Here is a 15,195-nt window from a genome sequence, read left to right as displayed (position 1 = left end):
GATCATTGCACTGGGAGTAAACAAGATGGTGGAGAATGTGTTTGTGAAAATGCACCAGATAACAAAGGTATACTAGGAACTTGCTTATTATATGGGATGTTATCACTAGGCATTCCTAAATGAGGACCGACGAGAGACATAGTTTGTGGATAGGGAATTCACACAACTGTTAAATGCATAATTACGTGGTGGGAGGTTTCCAATTCCCATGGATGCAGTGTGGGTATGTAGAGGACTGATGTTAGGAGCATCCTCTTTTGGAGTTGGGTCAGAAGAAACATTATTAGTTGGGCACCCTATCTTGCCACCTCCTCTAGGGAGGCTAGAATAACTAATCTGCCAGATGTTTATCGAATGTAAAGTTTTCGTTGCCATTGTAGTACAATAAAAGTTTGTGCTTGTTGTTGTGGCAAGAAAATGGACAATTGATGTTGATTGTAATATATTGTCATGTTTTTTTTTTATATCTTTGGATGTTTTTAGCATTTTGAGGAATATGTGAATGTTTTTGGGATTTTTGATAGATATTTGAATGTTTTTGTGATTTTTTGAAAAATATTAGAAAGATTTTAATCTCTATAAAAGTGGGAACAATATGATTCTTTTACAAATGATTACAAGGCCAACCTTGGGATGTTTCTCTAGGTGATTTCTTGAGATGGATACTCTCAAGGCCTATGGAAGGGCATTTGGGGCCTTGAAAAAGGCACTTGAGGGGTCTAGAAAAGGCGTTTGGGCCTAAAAAGATGCTTAAGGGGCTTGAAAAAGGTGCTTAGGCCTAAAAAGGTGCTTGAGGTGCCTAAAAAAAGGTGTTTGGGCTTAAAAAGGTGCTTGAGGGACCTAAAAAAGGTGTTTGGGGCTAAAAAGGCACTTTGAGGGGCCTGAAAAAAGTGCTTGGGCCTAAAAAGGCACTGGGGGGGCCTGAAAAGGGCATTTCAGGGGCCTAAAAAAGGCACTTGGGCCTAGAAAAGGCACTTGGGGGGCCTGAAAAAGGGCATTTGAAGGGCTTGAGAAAGGCGCTCAGGCCAGAAAAGGCACTTTAGGCGGCCAAGCTCTCACACTTATGCTTACTTATTCTATGCCCCTAGTTAAGTGAGGACGAAAGAGTCCAATAGATATTTGGGCTTTTGGGATAGCATTCATATATTTATTGAAGGGGGGTAGGCTAATCGTGAAAATTGCAACATAAATAAGGCTAACAATCCATTGAAAATTGTTGTTCTTGACAAGAGGAAGGAAAAGGGGACACCTCTTGTGCTATTTGCATTGTGCCAGATTTTCCAAAGCTCCGCGAGATGTTTTAGGACATAACTATGCTACTTCTTAATACTATTGAGGCACTTCATTTGTAAATATTTTATGACATGTTATAAGGCCTATTTGAGCTGAAGTGAGCCACGTTTGATAGGAATTTTGGGGTGTTGTTATTTTTTTTGAGATTTCGCGTCTATGTTTGGCAAGTATTACCCCATTTCTTACCCCATTTCAAATTTTATTGGCCATTTTTGACAATATTGGAATGGTTTTGACAAATTTTTGACAATTTTTGAATTTTTTTGGTAATTTTTGGCAATTTTTGAATTTTTTGATAATTTTGGACAATTTTTGAATTTTTATTGTAATTTTTGGCAAATTTTGAATTTTTTTGATAATTTTGGACTTTTTTTGAATTATTTTGGTAATTTTTGGCAATTTTTGAATTAAAAAATAATAATTTTGGACAATTTTTGAATTTTTGGGATTTGGAATGAGGATGTAAGTGAGAATTTTTGGAATACGAGGGTAACCAGGACCATGTGAGGCACCTAAAGAGATAAGAATTTTTGGAATACGAGGGTAACCAGGACCATGTGAGGCACCTAAAGAGATAATGAAAGGAGTTTGGGGACATCAAATGGGTCGACTAAGGGCTAAAATAAACATTGGGGATTGTTGGTCAAGTGGGATAGCTAAGATGTGCTTTGATTTTCTTGCAATTCATGTCTAGAGTATCTCAATACATAATCTGACCCCATGTTTCTCTTGATTTTTTGTGCTTCCCTTTGATGCTATTGTACTGGCTATCTCTATTGTGGTGAACTACATCTAAGGCCAAAGAACTACTAAACGGTAAACCATAAGTGTATCTCAATTGAGTATGTGCAAAATTAACTTGACTGTGCTAAATGAGCCTCAAACAAGCAAAATTTGTCACAAAGGACATGGCTTGAAAGTTGTCTTGATTTTTTTCAGCATTGAAGGACTTGTGTTGTTTAGGGGAGACCAAAGGTGCTATCTCTTGCTCCTTTTCAAACCAAAGGTGGCATTCTTGCTTCTTTTGTACCTTTTTTTTTTTTTTTTTCATTTTTTTGATGTGTTTCTCAAGGCTCTAGACATAAAATCTCTTGAGATGGATGCTATTGACAGTTTTCGCTAGCTCTGTACCATCACAATCTAAAAGTCTATAAGTACCTATCCCAAAGCACTTTGTGATAATGTTAGGACCAATCCAATTAGCTTCCAACTTTCCTTTCTTTTCTCTAGCTACTTGGTTTTTACAGTTTTTTTTGGAGCACTAAGTCACCAATCTAAAAAACATGCGGTTTGATCTTTTTATTATAATGTCTTGACAACATATTCTGATACACTTTTAGATGTTCATGTGCCATACATTGATGTTCTTCTAACAACTCTAGCTACTCTGGACGAGCCACTCTGTAATCCTCATCTGATAGGATGTCCAAAAGAGTAACTCTAAAGGATGGGATCTCAACTTCTAAAGGAAGAATAGCTTCACAACCATAAACCAAGTAGAAGAGTGTTGTTCCTATAGGTGTCCTAACACTCGTCATGTAGGCCCAAAGGGTAGGGTTCAACTGTAAATGCCAATCTATACCAATATCATTAATGGTCCTTTTGAGGATGTTGATAATGGTTTTGTTGGTGGCCTCTACTTGGTGATTGCCTTGGGGATAATAAATTGATAAGGAGTGGTGTATAATGTGAAACTTTTCACATAATTCATCAATTATTTGATTTTTAAAGTACAAGGCATTGTTTGTGAGAATAGCATGAGGTATGCCAAACTGAAAAATGATATGATTTAGAATGAAGGAAGATATTTTTTTTCTCATAGAGTCAAGAAGTAGCGCTACTTCGACCCACTTGATAAAGTATTTTGTGGTGGTGATAATCCATTTATGTCCACTGGAGGAAGGTGGATGGATGGTTCTAATCAAATCAAATCCCCATTGATAAAAAGGCCACGGTGTAGCCAAAGGGTTGAGCTCCTGGGCTAGTGCATGAATAAGGTTACCATGGATTTGGCATTTTTTGCAAGTTTTAACATAGTTGATAGAATCCTTTTCCATGGTTGGAAAAAAAAAACCCATCATAAGAATCTTCTTTGCTAGTGTAAACCTACTGGACTGTGACCCACAAATCCTTGTGTGAGCTTCCTACAGAGCAACTCTAGACTCATCCTTTTCAAGACATCTGAAAAAAGTACTATCAAGATTCTTCTTATATAGCATATCAGGAACCAAAGTGTAGCGTGAGGTTTTTCGAATAAAATTTCATTTTTGGTTACATGAGAGGTAAGACAGAATGGTGTTATCATAAAGGTAAGTGATGATGGGGTTATACCAAAGGGAATCAAGAGTGTCTAAGTGGAAAATGATAAGGGAATCAGATTGAATAAATATAGGTTGAACCATATCTTCTACTAAGAACTCATACTACTCATGCTACTCCATGAGTTGGAGTAAGGAGGCCAAGGTGGCCATAACATCTACTACTCTATTTTTATCTCTAGGAATTTGTTCAAAAGTAATAAAAAAAAGCCATGCCTTGAGGGTGTCAACCATATATTTGTAAGGCAATAACTTATCATCTTTTGTTTGATAAGTGTCAGCAACTTGATTAATGATCAATTGGGAGTCTCCACAAACCTCTAGTGCTATCAATTTCCACTCTAAAGCTAGTTTAAGACCCAAGACCAAAGCTTCATATTCTAACATGTTGTTGGTGCAAGGGAAAAGTAGTTTGTAAAACTTAGGGATGGTGACACCTAGTGGCATAATGAACAAAATACCAACACCTGATCAATGATGTGTGTAGGAACCATCAAAATAGAATTTCCACATTACTGACTCTGTCTGAAGAATGTGCATGTTTGGGAAATCAGCTAGGATAGGATTTGAACTCTCTATAGGTGCCTCTACCAATTGATCAGCAATGGCCTATCTTTTTATTACTTTCCTATCAATGTACTCAATGTCAAATTCACTTAGGATCATCACCCATTTGGCCAATCTACCCATTAATGTTGTTTTGCTGATAAGATACTTGAGGGGATCAATTTTGGACATGAGCTTGACCTTGTGCGTTAGAAGATAATGATGTAGCTTTTGGGAAGGAAAAACTATGACTAGATGAGCTCATAGTTTACCAAGGTACAACTGATGTAATATATGATCATTCTTTTCCTTGGTCATTTTCTTGTGCTAGGAGGGCTCTGATTGATTTATCCATTATATATATGTACAATAAGAAAGGTTTGTGTGATATTGGAGATACCAACATGGGAATATTCATTAGGTAGGTTTTGAGTAAGTCAAAAGCCTTTTGACATTGATCATCCCACTAAAAAATTATATCTTTGTGTAGTAAGTGGGTGAAAGGTAATCAATTTTCTGCCAACTGAGAAATGAACTGATGAATTGATTGAAGCCTACCTTAAAGAGAATGTAACTAAATCAGGTTCTTTGAAGGTTGCATACTGATTATGGCTTGTACCTTTTTAGGGTCAACTTCTATTCCTTTGGCTAAGATAATGTATCCTAGAAGTTTTCCTAATTTGATGCCAAAAGCACATTTCTTGGGATTGAGCCTAACTTTGAATGCTTCTAGACAGGTGAATATCTTGGCTAGTATGGGGATATGTTCTTCTCAACTATGGGATTATGGAAGTATGTCATCCACATAATCTTCCATAGAAATATGCATCATATCATGGAAGATAGTGGTCATGGCAAATTGATAGGTGGCACTTACGTTCTTTAGCCCAAAGGGCATCACATTCCAACTAAATGTGCCCCATGCACAAGTGAAGGCAATTTTCTCTTAATCCTCTGGTGCTATCTTGATTTGATTGTACCCTAAAAATCCATCCATGAGTGAAAACATGTAATGGACCACTATCAAGTCTACAATGGTGTCAATGTTGGGAAGAGGGATATCATCTTTGGGACATGCTTTTTTTAAATCCTAGAAATCAATGTAGATGCATATACTACCATTCTTCTTTGATATGGGAATGATGTTGGATATCCATGATGCATACATCAAGGGCCAAATGAAATTGGTGGTGATCAAATTCTCTAACTCTACTTTGACTAGTTGAGCTATATGGGGATGCATATTTCTAAGCTTTTGTTTTACTAGCTAGACCTTCAAAGAAATGTTGAGATGATGGAGTATTAATGTCAGGTCTAATTCAGGCATGTCTACATAGGACCATGGCAAAATTATTTGTCTTTCTTCAAAGAAGTGAATGAATGTCTTTCTTTCCTCTATGCTTAAGGACTATGCCAAATAAATGACCCCTAATTCTTGCTCTGTGCCAATGTTGACTGGTTCTATTAGTTCAATCAAGATAGAAGAGCTTTCCTCAGAGTGGTTAGGTAAGGTATCAATCACCCCATCTGTGGGTTCCACAATTGGGTTTTCACCTTGGTATGCGTCACTTCTATTTGTTTCAATATTTTCTCAAGATCAACTACAAATTAGTAGTGATCATTAAGGCCATGAAATGCTTGACCTATCCTAGTGTGATTGAGGTGATTGATATCAGACCCAACTATATGCATCTCTTCTAGTCTTCACTAATGAGATGGTTCAACACTATTAAGGTAGAAAAAAATATGATGGTTAGTGTTAAAATGAGGAATGTGGCGAGGCTCGGTTGTATCCAAGCTAATAAGTTTAGGATGGACTAGGGAGAGCGGGTCATAATATAGAAAGGGTTCAGCAAGGTTTTAAGATATGATTTCATTAGATGGCTCATATGTTGTATCCATTAGATCTATGCCATGAGCTTCTTCTAGAGTATCAGGAAAAGTAGAGCTTGCGAGAACCTCATAGTAGTCATCTTAAAATTCTATTGGAAAGAAGTTAGGAAATAGGGTTTGAAACCAAAAACCTACAACATGTTCATCATTTTCTAAGCTATTGTGTTGTACACTAACTCTTAGTGAGGTGGTTCTTGAACAAGAGGTTGTTCCCTATGTAGATAAACTGTCAGATGTGGGTATGTGAACAACATCACATTCTTTGTCATGGAGAGAATCCTCAGATAATGATTCAAATTCCTCTTTAGTCGAATCATCATAATCTTTGTTATGGGTAGGATGTGAACCTGAGAGGGATAGATTTACATTTATGGTGTCATTTGTTGTCTAGCTATTACCATCCCTTTGTTTAGGTACCCACACCAAGGTGGAAGAGGAGGAATCACTATGCTTAGGAAAAGCTTTGGAAGAGATTTTTGTAATGTATTGTTCACCATACCATACCCCTGTTTTGGACCTATTGGACCTAAATTATGCTATCAGAGGTTTTAAAATGCCTATCCCTTTCCCTAAGGGACCAATTCCCATATATCCCATTTTTTTCATGAGATCAAAATCATTTCCGTATATGAAAGGGGAGACATCAACAATTCTTTGACTAATTTCTTCTACTGAACTTGGAGGTGCTCCACTTGCTTTGATAAAATGTGCATGATAAGGCTTAGTGGTGGATGATGGTTTCCCATGAGATTTTAGAGAAAGTGGGGGATCAAATAAGGAGACTGAGTACTCACCCACCCCTTTTCATTACAATTTACACTTTCTATCAAATTCTTTCATCAATCTATCCATTTCTTCATAGTTTGACTATTTAGGGTCTTTGGATGATGATGGTGAAGGAAGGGAATGACCTGGACAACCAACTTTCTCTTTTCCCTTAGTTAATGTTGACGAGTGGTCGTCATTTTGACTGGTAGAGCATGAGGCATCTATAGATGTGGACTAGCTAATATTATCTTTCGGTGTGCTAGTTTCTTCCTTGTTATGAGGGACAGGGGAATTACAATATTGGGCAAAATGTTGATCTCCAAGTATGGTCACCTCTTGACCCATAAAAGGAAATTTAAGATACTGATGGTAAGTAGAGGGAATGGCTTGTATGTCATGAATCCATGGTCTTCCCAATAGGATTTTATAAGTTAATTGTAAGTCTAAGTCCTGAAAAATAGTTTCTTTCACAACTAGTCCAACTCTGATTGGAAAAATAACCATGCCTTTGGAGGATCTCTCCTCATTGTCGTAGGCTTTAATGGTGATTTTCTTTCTTGGGTCAACAACATCCTCTATATACCCTATGGCTTTTACAAAATTTAGTGTGCAAATATTGAGGCCTTCCCCACCATTAACCAGTGCTCTCTTAACTCTATTTCTATGGATAAAGAGTTTGATATGCAATAGAGAGTTTTGTTATAAAGAATTCGATATGCAACAAAGAGTTTTGTGGTTGGATGATGTACATGTCATATTGAGCTGAAAAAGATACATAGTGAAGGACAACTAGATTGTTGACCATGTTTTTAAATTGACTCATATCTAGGTCATTTGGCACTAAGGCTTTGGTGAGTATTTCTTTATGGTCTAGGGAGATCTGTAATAGTTCAAAAATGGAGATATGGGCCGAGTCTTAAGTAATTGGTTGACTAGGTTGTACTTAGGCAATGAGGAACTTACATTTGCATGATTAGGATTTGTCACAGGTCTTGGTAGAACAATTTTAGAGGCCTAGCCTCAGGTGATGACATTCAATTACTATTTCTTATTTTTATCCTGAATTGTGATAACATTAACGACATCATCAAAAATGGAGATCATGTTAATGGTGTTATTGTAATGATGTGCATAATTAACCTTAGTTCAATTAGCTTTGGAGGATTCCCCCTTTTCATGGCTCATGAAAGGGTTATTGAAGGCCGTGTGGTCTTCATTATTTGTAAGATTTTTTACTTTGATGGTTCCATCATTGATTAATTTTTGCATTGCCCCTTTAAGGGAAAAACAATTTTTTGTTAGGTGCTCCCTATTTCAATGGTAGGCACAAATGTGCTTGTCATTCCACCACTTTGGCTTGATTTTTGGGTTTGTAAGGTTTCGCCTTAGGAAGTATAATGAGTTCATCAACCAAGAGGGTTTGCAAGGAACTTTCATAAGACACCTTGATAGGAGTATACTCTTTGGGTATATCAAAAGATTGATATCAGTGGCGAGGAGGATCTTGATTGTAAGTGATTTTTTGATCAGATGTAGAGGGATTTGTCATGTTATGTCAATAGAATGGATGGGCATTGTCTTGCTGAGGTGTGTTTGAGTTGGTGTTGTTGACAATGGGATATGATTGACTTAGATTGGTTTGAGGTTTGACATGGTTAGCTTTGGCCATCCTGTCATTAGTGGTGTTCTTGTTTTTGTTTCTCCACCATGGCCTTTGTTTATTGGTTGCTTGATTAGAGGAATTATGAGTATGTGTGGAGTTGTTTGAAAATATCTTACCATCTTTTGATAGTTTAATGATATCATTATTTAGTAAGGTCTCTTCTACCTTAGTAGAATTCTCTAAGGTAGTTTTGAAATATTTAGGCCCTTGGAGTTGGAGCCAAAAATTCATTAGTTTGGAGAGAATATTAATGAAGATGTCAATCTTCTCTTTGTTTGGTATTTCTCTATGATACTTTGCAAACATGTGTCTCCACCATTGTAGGAAGGTCTTAAATGACTCATTGGGGAGTTGTTTCATGTTACATAAGTCAATTATTGTAATTTACCTTTTGATATTGTAGGAATATTGGAAGATGAATACAAAAGGCAATTGGTCAAATGTTTTGATATTGGAGGGTAGTTTGGAGAACCACTCGATGGCTTGCCCTCCAAGGCTCCTAGGAAATAGATGCATCAGGTACATCATGTGATGGAAAAATTCCATGCTTAGGGTGTAGAATTGTCTGAGGTGATCTTGTGGATTTGATGTGCCAAAATATTTATCATATTTTGGTATTTGTACATTTTGTGGGAAAGGCGTGAAGGTAATGTTTTTATTGAAAGGGAGAGGACACCCCTTTTTGAGGTTGAATTCTACAAGTTGTGTCTTTCCTTGCTTCATCCTTTCCATTTCCATTTGTAGGTCTTCTAATTTTTTCATGAAAACATATAGGGGTGACTCTTCTTTGTCTCATTTCAAGTTAGTCACATCAAAATTAGATAGAGATTTTGCACCTTGTTGTGCTAATGCCAGTATATAATGTTCCTTATGTTTGTTGAGTATCTTGTCCATGATGTCAACAAGTTTAGGATTTTGTTGAAAATATTTAATTTTAGTTTCAATACTCCTATCATCCCATGTGTTAGATCAACCCATTGTGGTGAAGGATTCTGAATTTTAGTTGAACAAGGGTGACTTGTGAGTAATTACATTCAGTGAACAATCTACTGGTGTGGTAGGTTCAAGGAGATTTATAGGTTTTGTGTGCTTGATGGTTCTATTGGCTATTCTAGCACTCACTTGTATAGGAAATAATTTCACTTTTGTAGCTATACTAGTTTTATATGGTGGCATGAAATGTGAGTTAATTTCCTTTAGTTCTTACACATTTTTGAAATGTGAGGGTTTTTGTTGTCTGCAATTTGTTTGGAGTAACAAGCTAGGTCAAACAATGCGTTTGACAATGTCGATGAGATAACTTCACTTTTGCAAAGTTAGGTAGGGGATAGATGTCTGTCTCTAAACATTTTTGCCTTGATGTGTGAAATGAAGCAATAATAACTATTGGGTTGGTAATGATGTTTGTAGCTCTACTTGTTTTCAAAAGATTTTTTTGATCAATTATGGAATCTCTCAAACTTTTAAAATATTTTTGAGGAAAAGGGTGTCCAAATTTATCATTTGTTCACAATTATCATGCATGCAGATGGCCTTTGTTTTATGTCTTTTCTCAGATGCATCACAATATTGATTAAATGCATTGTTTAATAGATCATACGCATAATTTTAATTGTCATATGTGTTGTTTAATGATTTAGATGCATTATCTAAAGGATCAAGTGCACTATTTTAATGGAATATGCATTATAAAAGAGATCAAAAGCATCATAGGAATATTCAAAAGCATTATTTTATGTAGTATATGTGGTACTTCAGGGTTGTTCAACAATGTTCTTGTTTTGGATTTGGTTTCTTGATGCTAGTTTGAAGTTGCATCTTTCAGAAGGATAGTGATCAGCACTGGTGTTTCTTATTAATTTTTTTTTAAAGACGCATCCAAGCACAATAGCAATGTAAATCAAAGTAAAACATAAAATTACACACACTTATAAAGTGAAAGGAAAGAGCTTCCTAAAAAGGTTATCTAAAATTGACAACTAGCAAATTTTAGTGTTTAACCAACTATGTTTGGATTTACCTCTCTTGTGACAGAGAGCTTCCCCCCGATGCTAAGGAGGTTTGAGGAAATCTCTTATAGGACTACTAGAGGAAGGATATATTTCAAACATAGGTGGCTTTCATTTGATTGGGAATATAAGATTGGGAGGCAATCCCTCTCACCGGCCTTGCTAAGGAAAATTGAGAGGTAGCCTTTCTATGGCTAGATAATCTTACCTAGTGGAAAGCAGGAGATGGAAATCACAAATAGGTTTTAGAATATGATCACTCGAGAAGATTGAGAGCATATCCCTACTAATTTGGCTTCCCAAACACAATAGCTAGAAAGTTTTAATCACCAACCCTTATACTATTGAAGATAGAGGGGGATCCTAGTTAATCTATGTGTGGATTCTTTCCTCATTCAATTGTGACCAATCTTTATAGAATGTAGGGCATTGTGATCAACTTGAAGGAGTTGAGAGCATAGGCCTACTTTATTTTTAGATTAGCAAGATTGAATGCTTCTATTAAGCTATGTTTGGAATTTGGAAACACTGCACTTTATATTAACAAGAACTGAGGTCCACTTAACTAATTTGGAGCTAGCAAAGACTAGGCACATTTAGGAGGGTATTCATTCCTATCACACACTATCCATAATCTTAGAGCTTTTGTTAACTTGAAAGGGACCTATAAGAAAACAATATTTAGATCTAGAAGTTACATTAAGAAAACTATGATTTTTATGAGATGTGTTACAGGAATACTCATATGTGTTATAGGAAGCTTTGTATGCACTATTTAATCTATGAAATCTGCTATAATAAAAGAAAATGCACTGTAAAATAGTTTATATGCACTTCAAAAATGATCAGATGCATCACAGAACTCTTTATAAGCACTATAGAAAGATTTAAATGTGTCATTGAACTATTTAAAAGCACTTCATAAAGATTAAATGTGTTAAAATAGAGTTTAGAAGCATTAGAATATCTCTCAAAAGTCTTAAAATAGAGCTCAGAAGCATTAGAAGATTCAGATCTAGTGCTGTTGTGTTTGGGGAAGACTTTGGGACTTTACTCTCACTAATACAAAGCCTCTAGAACACCGTAGAACCTATAATCAATAAGATCTGCACAAGGAAATAGAAAGAAACATAGATCTATACTAAAAATGAAAGATTGGACTGAAAGATTTGAAGATAGAGAGGCTTTTAGCTCAAGCCCCATGGTGGGCACCATTTTTTATACAGTATAAATGCATATTCATGAAACTTTAATATAGAATGTAGATAGACTAACAATGAACTAGACTAAACCCAAGAAATCATTATCAAAATGTAAGTTCTAGAACAAGAAAGCTCTAAGAAAGCTCTTAGACTAGCATCTCAGTGAAAGTTCTAGAACAAGATTATGCTTAGAATGTAGATCTACAAGAATGAATGCAAGATCTATGACCATAGTGCATATTATATGAGGATAGAAACTCTTAGAATGCTATGATAATGAACCTACAATGAGCTAGCATGTAATATATGATGCTAAATGACATAAAACAAATGCTAAAATGATAACTCAGAGTGTGCCTAAAATTATTATTGAAGCTTTTGTGATTTTAGAAACCATACTAAGAAATGGAATTCTCCAATAGTAAGACTAAGAAAGGGTCAGAAATGTTGGTTTGAGGCATTAAATAGAAGGCACTTGATTTCAAGCTTAGTCTTGCTATTTTGGAAACCCTAGATCCAACCGGAGCTCAATCTCAAATTCTAGCTAAGGTACTATTGATTAATGATATTCACTCACATTTTTGATGTTATATCCAAGATATAGGAACCCTAGAAATGGATGAAACTTTGTAGAAATTATGTGTGAATGGGATGTTAAAACAAGAGCATCAACACTTGGAAGTGAAGGGTTTGACTAACATTCCACACATGCCCCAATATTTTTAAATAAAGTGGATGAGATTTATCCTCAGCCATGTGCATAATGGGCTGTTATGGTTGGAGCAGCCTATTTCCATAATGAAGAAAATGATCTATCAGATCATAGGACTTCCAATTCTAGTAAAGGATAAAACCACTAAAACCCTAAGGTGGGTGGAGCTAGAGAAGAAAACCCTTGCCGAATGGGATGGAAAGGGTATGAAGATTAGTTATGTTACTGATATGGAGTTGAAGTTTAGAATACATGTGATTTCACATAAGATATACAACTCCAATCATCTAAACAATAAATCATGTGAAGCTTTGGATCTTGTGTTCAAAGTGGTCAAGAACAACATGTCATTTGACCTTGCTGAGTTGATGTTGAACCAGTTGAACAAAAATATGGAAAGTGTCAAAACTTCAAAGAATAACCCTTGTAAGTTTTTTTCACTATTAACTTATTTATTTTTCTTTGTGAAATTTTTTTTCCCATCAAAGGGTACAATTGTATGGAGGAAAGATGTACTCATTCTTTATCAAATCAATGAGTATATAGTAGAAATGGGAGAAAACTATGTTAGTATCATGGAAAACTATTTTGATGCATTTAAGGACAAGATGAACAATATATTTAGGATACCTAAGAAACTAGTAGAAGACTACAAAGATGATATTTGTTTTAAGGTTGATTGTGATAAAGTGTATATACAAGCAGTTAGACCAAGAATTGTATGGGTCAAACCTCCAGGTTATGAGGTTAATATTAATGAAACCAAGGACATCATTAAAGAATTGTTAAATGAACTTGTTGATCCAAAGGTTACTTACTTACTTTGGCACTTATGATGAAGCTAAAGCAAGAATTGAATTAGAGATAAAACTCTCTTAGGTGGTCAACAAAGGGAAGAAAATAATAAAAAAAATTAAACAAACCAGCTCTACTCTCCTATTGAAAGAAGGAAAAGGAGATGACATAGAAGAAGATGATGCAAAAGATGAAGAAAAGTTAGAAGAAGAAGAGCCAGTAAAGAAGAAAGGTAAGGTTACAATAACCAAACCTACAAAGACATCTACTATAGTGTTTACTAGGAGGACACCTAGAAAGAAACTAAATTTGGGTGAAACAGTAGAGGATGTGATTTTCAAGAAGCCCCCACACACCTTTCATGAAATATTGAAAAACATTGATTTTGGAGCCGATGTAACAAATTTAAAATCATTGAGGCATGAAATTAGAACTATAGAGGAGAAGTAGCAAGTTGAAGACATGATCATGTCAAGGCTAGGTAAATGGAAATACTCTCTAGATGAACTTACACAACAAATTCTAGATGAACTAATGGAGAAAATGAAGCCAAGATGGGAGCATGCAAAGAAGACTACAAAATATATTTATGATTAGACCCTATTGGAGTTCTTTTTGGTAAGGAACATATCGAGTGGGTTTAAACCTAGTACTAGGAAATAATAAGATAGAGGCAAGCCTAAGGATTAGCTAAATCCTATATTCAGCAAGGCTAAATCTTAGTTTTGGGCCAACATTAACAAAGTCATAAGGACTTGCTTCACTTTAGGTTCTACAAAGCCAAGGCAGGAAAACCTTAGGGATTGATCTTTCAAATTTGATACTTTTCTTCTTCCAGACCATCCCCTATAGTAGAAATGGTCAATGTTATTCTATGATTTGCTGATAAACTTCCTGATTACAATAGCTAATTATAACCCAAGTGAAAGTAGATACAAATAAGTAACAACCAACACTTATATTCTTCAATATATAAAAAGGTAAATTGATATTCGATTAAAGATTTGGATCTCAACATAACCCAGGTATGCAACAATAGGGAACATGAAACCTCTAAGCTAACCAATCCCTTATCCATTGGGCATCAACTAAATCTTAGCATACACAAGGATTCCTGAAGTATGCTCATATATCTAGACATCTTGTCTATCTATCTGACTTGCAAATAGACATCAGTCTTCAAATGAAGTTCATAATGATCAAATCCTCCTTTGATCCTTGTATTTCTGTTAATGGCATATCAAGCAAATTACTTAGGTTCTTGCCCCAATAGCAAGACATATAGTGACATATAACTTCAACACAAGCTGTAAATGGACACTATGCACTTTGGGCATATACCATAGAAAACTACAAAACTCATAGAAAAGGAGATGAACTTCATAATAAAATTTCCAAGAAAACTTTCTATTCATTCCTTGAAATCAATACATCATCTGTATGTCAAAACTTAGAAAATACAAAATGAATGACTGTATTAGCTAATTCTTAGAAGAAAACTACACTACTGTTGTTCATAACAAAGGAAATACTGAGAATGGTATCATAGCAGTCAGGAAATTCTCCAACTCTCAAACCCCTGGTCTCACAATATTGAAAAAATCTCCAAATTGGAACTTGTACAATGAGAAAAGAAGAAGAATATATAGAGAAGAAGAAGTTTCTGGATTTGCAATCTCATTCTGACATGTGTCCTACTGAAATTATCTTCCTCTTGACGTAATCATTAATTGTTGTAATAAAATATCTAATATATATCTCCTTAAAGTAATAAGTAAAATATCCTCTAGAGAAATATTAAATACACTTCATAATATGTGTTGGAGCTTCAAATATAATCTTGATTTATCATGTTCTACTTTTGCTGCAAAATTCAACTATATTGTTAGGAAATACTTTATTGCTCTTAAATTCCTTTAAAACATTCACTTTTACCTTTATAGTAGCTTAGGGAACTTGATCACATCAAAATCTAATCTAATCTTGATATTACTTC

Source organism: Cupressus sempervirens, chromosome 2 (assembly GCF_028749045.1).
Source record: "Cupressus sempervirens isolate cs-2001-9-10 chromosome 2, ASM2874904v1, whole genome shotgun sequence".
In the NCBI taxonomy this organism is placed as follows: Eukaryota; Viridiplantae; Streptophyta; class Pinopsida; order Cupressales; family Cupressaceae; genus Cupressus; species Cupressus sempervirens.
The sequence above is the reverse complement of the archived record's forward strand: the minus strand, read 5'-3'. Positions refer to the sequence as shown.